General features: G+C 45.1%; 2 long non-coding RNA genes across 2 annotated transcripts; both read left to right on the plus strand.

The window, feature by feature from the left end:
* The first annotated feature begins 1,107 nt into the window (after positions 1 to 1,107).
* Positions 1,108 to 3,477, plus strand: LOC123166422 (uncharacterized). Its single transcript, XR_006483504.1, has 4 exons — positions 1,108 to 2,722; positions 2,818 to 2,895; positions 3,142 to 3,351; positions 3,440 to 3,477. It is a non-coding gene; the product is annotated as an uncharacterized lncRNA (long non-coding RNA).
* A 159-nt stretch (positions 3,478 to 3,636) lies between these two features.
* LOC123166423 (uncharacterized) lies at positions 3,637 to 4,676 on the plus strand. The gene is made up of 3 exons (XR_006483505.1): positions 3,637 to 3,694; positions 3,777 to 3,876; positions 4,468 to 4,676. It is a non-coding gene; the product is annotated as an uncharacterized lncRNA (long non-coding RNA).
* Positions 4,677 to 6,192: the final 1,516 nt, after the last annotated feature.

Genomic DNA, 6,192 nt, shown 5'->3' on the forward strand with positions numbered 1-6,192 from the left:
TCCCAATCTTATACCGAGACATGGATTATCACTGTTATGCAGTCTTATGACACATCATCTGTCGCCAAAGCTTCAACAGAGCACCAACCTAATTTCTGTCGGCAGTTACAACCTTTGCTGATAGACTTTGTGTCGTTGATTCATAGGGGCAAAAAAGTGTCGGCGGTTGTTTGGTTGGGCCCAAGCAAAAATTATGGCGCCGAAAGGGAGCGGTGAACGGAAGGCAACCGTCTACGGGGACATATACACCCTATATGGATTTTTTTTAGTAATTCAACAAAAAATCAAAAATCTGGAAATATTTTTGAAATAAACTTGACCTTACATTATACTTGTGAGAAAATTTTCACAAAAAGAAAATCCCTCTTTGACTTCTGTTCAAAAAAGACAAAATTTTGGCCAATATAATGTGAATAGTAACCTATAATAGCAAATATTTTTTGTCTTTTTCGCGATAAAGTAAACGTTGGCTATTTTTTGGGAAAATTATATACTAATGCAAAAGTAAGTCAAGTTTATTCTGAAAAAACTTCTGAACTATTTTGACTTTCTGTTTAATTATTAAAAAAATCTTCACTAAAGGCCTATCAATCTCACCTCTCCCCCTCTCTCTCACGTGCGGCCCATACAGAACAGACATGTAAACCTGATGGAAAATCCTTTGTTCCATCCGGATGCGGCGCTTGCTTCACAGCCTCCTCATCCACACGACACGTGTCCTATGGGACCCACGCCCCTTTCTTGCCTTATCCTTCCCCAATTCTCACCACTCCTTTCTCTCTTCGTCGACGGCATGCTCCGTCCATGATTTTCGACCCACCCGAGTACTCCTACCGGTGAATTCTCGCCGCTGCAAGGCCGTAGGGGGGGGGCACGTGGTGCTGCGAGCTCCACTCCCTCTCTCCTTGCTCCCTTCCCCCATCCTTCATGGATCCCAACACCATGTTGGGCAGTTGCTGTGAGGCGTGCTGCGGCGTCGCCGCCGTGCTTGCAAGCCGGTGCGACACCGCTGTCGTGCTACGACAATCCGTGTCGAGGTTGTTGCGAGCCGCTGCTGCGAGTGGCGCCAGCCAACGATGCTTGCAACAGGTGGTGCTGCGACGGATGTTGTCGTGCTCCGACGACATCTCGGCCGCGACGACGTTACTGCGATGGATGTTGCGACAACGCTGTCGTGCTCCGACGACATCGACGAATGCTACGACGGATGTTGCTTCGGTGGCTCGGGCTACTCTGACGATGCTGCGACGGCTTGCTGCGACGGCGCCACCGTGCTGTGAGCCGGTGGCCAAGCCATCGGAGCTGCTGTGACGGCGGAGTGCCCGTGAACTGATGTTGCCGGCGTCCTGTGATGCACTAGAGTTTGCTTCGCATGCGAGAAATGTGTGTGCGACGTTCTGCAATGAGAAGAAAGAAGAGAGAAGACTATGTTACGTTGACTTCCATCGAAAGGCTAGGAAAGTCCAGATCGTATGGTCCAGAAGTTGTTTTGCTTTCCTGCATCCGGATGCCGCCTAGCAGCGGCCAAACCTAGCCCTGCTCTGTACCGCCACCCGACCTGCGCGCCGCTACCCCCGACCTGCGCACCGCCGGCACAACCCGCCCGCCGGTCCCCTCGCACCACCACCGACCCCCGGTCTCCCTTCACTTAGCCCGCAGTAGCAGAAGAGCCGTCCACGACGGAGGAGCATCGTCCGCCACCGAGGAGCAGCAGCGCCATCCGCCGCCAAGGATCCCCCGCGCCGGGAAGTAGCAGGACCATCCGCCCAAGGATCCGCGGCCCCGACGGCTGCTGAAGTGCCGCCCGCCATTCTTCTTCCAACATAGGCAACGCCTGTCCCGGTTGACTCCAGTTACCTAGCACCTCCTCCAGATCTTAACTGGTAGGATGCAAAAATTTCCATGTGCTGGCTACATATCCAGTTATATCTGTTCATGCCTGTGATTTTTCTTCACGAGCTTTTCATATTTAGAACTTCATATACCAGAGATGCAAATTTGCAGAAACTGTAATGTAGATATAGTAGTCCTGGAGAAAGACCGAACTCCATAATATATAGGTTATTCTGTATATTTCCTAGTTTCAGTGAGCCATCTGAATCTCTTAAAAGCGTTTCAGTGTGCCTATGAGAGTAGAACCACATAATGTTTCATAGTACAATGTTCAATGTATTTGTGGGCATCAAGCTGTGAGTAATATATTTGATCATTTTTCAACTCTGTATGTGCAATAAGACTAGCTAAGAGAGAAAATTACATTTCCTGCTAAATGATCATCACTTATACATGACTTTTTGAAGCTGGGGTGTATGGAATCAGATGGTAGACAAACTCATTCTGCAAATTGACTATTATTCAGAATGGTGCCGTGATTTGATTTTGTCGTATCGTAGTCCAACTTATCTAGCATTGCAGCAGCTGCCTACATGATGGGGGCCCCTGAACATACCTGCGCCGTTTATCTGTAAAATCTGGTTCAACTTTTGCTGCTGTATTTAGCTTGCTTGTCTCACATGCGTGTTTCTTGAGTTCGAGTGACAAAGTAAAACTGATTTGATTTTATTGGAGGTTCCCAACATAGTTTTTCCTTTTTTCATAATTTTTTGTTAAACTGATTTGATTTTATGCCCGCTCTACGTATTGTGTTTCTTCTTAATTTGACTCAGATTCTGATATTGCCTACACCAGGGCACAATGATGAATTCTAGGAAGGATGCTCATGGTACACAACATCCTTACTTCGTATTCACCTATCTGAATGCTGTACAACATCAATGCTTTGTTAATGCTAAGTCCCTTGATTGATTTTGTGTGCAGCAAGGAAAGGCTATGTTGTCTTAACAAGGATGAAAAGTATAACAACATACACAAACCAACGTGGACAACCCAGATCTGGTAAATTGTTTATGTCATTTAAGTTGTCTCTAGCATTTGCTATAATGCATAAAATCCTGGTATGGGTTAAATTGCTAAACCTTCAAAACTGCTCATTGGAGTGAGGACGTGGTCGGACATTCACCCTACCATCCACAGACTCATTGTTGCATATCATAGTGCATACAACCTTTTTCACATGTGTTATCTTATTTTACCATGGATAATGCATTGCTTATGTATATTCATTTGTTGTCTGCTTTACAGGACAGATGGGACCTGGAAGATACACCAGAAACAGAAGAAAAAGTTCTCAAAATTGTGAGAGAGCGATATAGAGGCTGGCGATCAACTGCAAGCTCCACTTACAAGGCATACAAAACAGATGCAGCTAGATTGGCTAATCTGCCGGAAGATTTACAATCAGAAGAGTGGGAAGGGATGATTGACTACTTTGTCACTGATTCATAATTTCAGGTTATCTCTAAGATCACTCTTTGTCTACTATGTGTTAAGGTGAAATTGCTTTTCTGACTGGTTATATTTGGTTTCGATGAATTGATAGGAACGCAGCCGAAAGAACACTGGTAATCGTAAGAAATACTCCCTCCGTTCCTAAATACTTGTCTTTCTAGGCATTTCAAATGAATATCACATACGGATGTATGTAGACATATTTTAGAGTGTAGATTCACTCATTTTACTCCGTGTGTAGTCACTTGTTGAAATGCCTAGAAAGACAAGTATTTAGGAACGGAGGGAGTAGAAGACAACACACAGAATTGGATCAAAACCTTACTCGCAACTAAGTTTTGAGAAGGTATGACTGTAACTAAATATGTATGCCTCGCTGCTAACTATGGTTTCATGTTTCAAGCATCTCATTGCTATATTACTTGCAGAGAAACTTGGAAACTGGAGAAGAGCCGGATTGGATTGCTCTGTGGGAACACACCCACACAAAGAATGGAACATGGTCTAACAGAGTCCCAGGATGTCTATGTGAGTACACTGACTTTTAGTTATTCTATAGTTATTTAATGATGTGCATTCAGCATGCTTCTTCATCAGCTGGGATTATTAATGCGTTGGATCATGTTATTCTTGTTTCATCTTTTATAGTGTCAATATTGATGCTGCACCTATAATTGTTCTTTCCTTTTTAGGACAAAGCATGTCAAGAGGTTGAAAATAAAGAAACTGAAACTCATGGTCCACTTTCAAGCGAGCATGTCACTGGCCTTCATAATTAGCTAGCTGCTTCTTCTCTTTCACCATGCGTTGTTGTTGTATCGAGTTACAACTTAAACAAAATGAATATGTACTAGCTAAGGACATGAACTTAACTGAAACTATAGATCGAGTCACAACTTAAATCAGTAGCGGAAGCTTTTAGTACATGTACTTGTGCATATGCTTTAGACATTTACACTTGTAAAGCTGTTTGTATCCTTCAGTTGCATGCTTGCTGATGCATTATTACTCTAGTTAGTCTAGCAACAATTCTTTTTAACAATGGGGCTGGAATAATTGTATGGCGAATGTTATGTTTGACTCATTAACTAGAACTATTTTTTTATTTCTTGATTGTAGGATCCAAAGAACTAGCTCGACTGGACTCTAGATCACAGACAATTTAGTCTTGGCACTTAATTAGGATGGCTAAATTACATTTGAGTTTCATTTGATGGATATTTGCTATGAGAATTATGAATTTTATGAATCTACATATTATACGTATGGTTTTGAATATTGTAATTAAATGCTTGTATTTTTTTTTAAGTTGCAATATGCTATTGCCACAACCCACTTTTGGTTGCCACATGTTAGCACCACGAAAATTTAAATTGTCGCAATAGTTTTTCGCTACAAACATTTCACCCGTTGTGATACCTATTTATCACCATCAAAACTAGTATGTTGCAATTTCCTATTACGACGACTAGAATATTTGTTGCCATAAGTTAATGCCACAAATGTAACTGTTCGTGGCAAAATGCCTAATGCCATGAAAACAAGGATTGTTGTTATAGTTTATTGCCACAATTGAATATTGCCACGGAAGAGTATGCACCACGAAACCAGCGCCGTTGGCATAGGTTGTTGCCACAAATGTCTATCACCATGAGCTATTAGTCGCCATGATTAGTTACATGTTGCATTAAAGCTATCTCCACAAAGCAAATTGTGGCATCAGGTGAGTGTTGCCACGGGAAAACATGTGGCGACTTCCCACCTGGTTGTTGTAATAGAACACTTTATTGCCACGATTGCTTTTTTGTGGCAATAAGCTATTACCATGTGTCCAATCGCAACGCCTGCCAACAAATATTGTTTCGTGGCAATAGGTACTTATTGCCACGAATCAGCATGTATTGCGATGAACAATTTTGTTGCAATGGACCCGGATCCTTGATGTTTGAACCATGGCTTATTCAGACATTGATATAAGGTAAATATGCTTGTATAGTCTATGGCTTGTGATTAGAGCATCTCCAGCCGTTTGGCCCCCCAGCGCACCCGATGAACGCCTTTTGGCGTTTGCGCCGGCGGTTTATTCTCCCTGGGACAATCAAGTTTCCAGCCACGTCCCTAGGGTTCGGCCCAAGACGCCTAAAAGTTCGGACATGTCTTTCCCGCTGCCCAAAAACGCCACAAGTTCGGCGATCATCATGCCACGGGTCAGCGATCTAAAATACCCAAAAGTTCGGCGATCAAAAGGAAGGAATCGTAGACATGAAACACATCAAACGACAGGCTCCTCTGCCGTGGGACTGGCCGGGGTCGGTGTGGGCGTGGGTGCAGTAGGACTCGGCGTCGGCGTGGCTTCAGTGCTCGGGCTGGTCGTCGGCGTCGGCACAACTTCATTGCTCGGGCTGGGCGTCGGCGCAGGCGTTGTCGTGGGCGTGGGCGCGGTGGTCGCCGCCGGCCCGGGCATCTGGTTCAAGATGAGGCCATGCTCAGCCAGGTACCACGCCTTCACCTGCTCATCCATCGTCGACATGTCTGCCGCCATCAAGAACGCCAGGTCGGTGTTCCTCTACTTCGCGCCGACGTTGGTCCTTAGAAGGTTGAGCTTGACGTCCTGCTTCGTCATCAACGCCGACCACCTCACGTCGAATTTCTCCTCCCTCTTTGCGGCATTGTTCTTGGCGTCGGCGATGCACTGCTCTTGATGATGAAAGCCGCTCAGCAGAGGATGCCGCATCCCTCGCCGCCTTGGCTCTTTTGTTGCCATCAGGGCGCCTTTCTACCGCCGCCGGGACAGGCCCGTCCGGCTTGTAGGTCTCCTTGGCCTTGGTGAGAGCGAGCTGACAC

This window comes from Triticum aestivum, chromosome 7D (genome assembly GCF_018294505.1).
Source record: "Triticum aestivum cultivar Chinese Spring chromosome 7D, IWGSC CS RefSeq v2.1, whole genome shotgun sequence".
In the NCBI taxonomy this organism is placed as follows: domain Eukaryota; kingdom Viridiplantae; phylum Streptophyta; class Magnoliopsida; order Poales; family Poaceae; genus Triticum; species Triticum aestivum.